Here is a 2,389-nt window from a genome sequence, read left to right as displayed (position 1 = left end):
ATATATATATATATATATATATATATATATATATATATGCATACACGCACACATGCATACATACATACATACATACATACATACATACATACATACATACGTTCATACATACATATGTGTATACACATGCACACTGACGCACAAACAAACAAGCAAAAAGAAATAACTACCTAGGATGTCTAAATTCCAATAACCAGTATCCAAATGAGAATGTTTCTGTGTTGACGAGCATTTATTTCTTTGTTGGAGACAATTTAAAATACCCGACTAGAATATACATACTTACATATAAACATACGCACATACCATTGAAAGTATAAACTACACTGAATACCTCTTTCTGGCTTTGGGTATCTTCTGTGAGATATTAGCACTCGGACAAAATTTTCTTTCTGAACAGAACGTCTTCTCTTAGCTTCGTCAATCATGTAAGCTTCGAAAATTTTTATGACCGCTGTCATTCATCATCTACATTATCCATTAGCAAAATCTGGAACACAATCCTCCACTAAGTACTGCTTGTTACAAAGATAGAAAGCATCGTCTGATAACAAACGTGAATTAAGCACAACACAACACAGAACTAAAGATGTTAAGTAAGTCATTGCTATCTGAAAGAGAATGTATTCAAGAGGCTACCTCTCTATAATGCATGGCTGGTTATGAGAGCTGGTATATGAAGCAAAATAAGGAATAAATATATAATATCCAGTGAAAACCTATACAATGTGACCGCTGAAACAGAAGTTTCTTGGTGAAGGCAACGCATATATACAGCAAAATTATAAAGCTTAAAATACATTCGCAACCCACAATTCGAGACTGCTAAATATACTCATCTTTTAACAAAGCTTATATATGTATATACATGGTAATTGCTACATCTTCACAAATGATTACCGTCTCCTTGTGCTTTCCCGTTGTTAACAGCATTTCTGATTCCGTTCATGATCACTCAGATGATTATTCAGTCCCGTTGTAGATCCGCATGGTTTGGAGCATAGGTGGCAGACGGAAGTTGTAATTTACTCTGCACTTCTAACTGGTTATGTCTGCACATGTCGCCACTTTTCCATTGCCATAGGACTTTCAGGTGATGGAATAAGGAATAAGATGACCAAAAGAGATACATGTACTTCATTGGATTATAGCGATAAACGCTTGTACAATACGGGTGCCATTCTCGGAGTCTTTGTGAGTAGTATTTATCTCGATGACTAGTCATCACGTGAAACCGCAGATTTTTATATCAAAATGTCCCTCCCCTAGAAGGATGCTGTCACAACAGCTTGCAGTCTTTTACTCCTGGTAGTTTTGCTACCAGCCAAGGGTATTTCTGACAGGTGCTGCTACTCCTGATTAGAGTAGACCTCGGGGCAATAGTGGGTAAGAGTATTTCCACACTCATCAAAACCCTGGATCACTTAAAGCAGAGTTCTGCTCGCGGATGCAGTTTAAAGTCATACCCAGGAAATACATACGTACATACATAGACACATGCATCCATCCATCTAGTCATCCATCCATCCATCCAACCAGCCATCCAGTCATCCATCCAGTCATCCATACGTGCGTGCATACATACATATACACATGCATACATAGACATATGCGCGCATGCATGCATACATGCATGCATACATACATACATACATACATACATACATACATACATACATACATACATATATATGTATGTGTGTCTGTTCAGGACGTTAGCTGTATTCCTTCTAACGCGTTGAAACTAACACGTTAGAATGAATACTATGCAAAATACGTTTTCAAATTTATACTTAATATCAATGGTGTAATAGTATGTATACCATCCATGGACAAGTAAAGTGCAGCTGATAACTTGGACGTTCGTAAAACGATTGTAGCTCCATATTTTGTACACAATTGAAGGGATATCTGGGATGTTTAGTATCTAAAGGACCTTTATGAAATTTAAAGTTTTTAATGGCTGTGTAAATGACGAAAAGGACTAGAATTATTTTTCATTAACTGATACTTTACGGTTACGACGACGAGGATTCCAAATGATCTGATCACAGAACAACGTACTCACGAAATTAACGTGGAAGTGGCTGAGCACTCCTCATACGCATGAACTTAGTTCTCAGGGAGATTCAGAGTGACATAGAATGTGACAAGGTTGGCCATTTGAATTACAGATACTACTCATTTTTGCGAGCTGAGTGGACAGAAGCAACGTGAAATAAAGGATCTTGCTAAAGGACAGACCGCGCCGCCGGGAATCGAATTCATGACCTTGCGATCGTGAGCCGACTACCTTAAGCACTAAGCCACGTGCCTTCAAATTGTTTTATCATGTCTTTAAATTGTTTCATCATGTCTTCAAATTGTTTCATCATGTCTTCAAATTGTT

This window comes from Octopus bimaculoides, chromosome 17, assembly GCF_001194135.2.
Source record: "Octopus bimaculoides isolate UCB-OBI-ISO-001 chromosome 17, ASM119413v2, whole genome shotgun sequence".
Classification (NCBI taxonomy): Eukaryota; Metazoa; Mollusca; class Cephalopoda; order Octopoda; family Octopodidae; genus Octopus; species Octopus bimaculoides.
The sequence above is the reverse complement of the archived record's forward strand: the minus strand, read 5'-3'. Positions refer to the sequence as shown.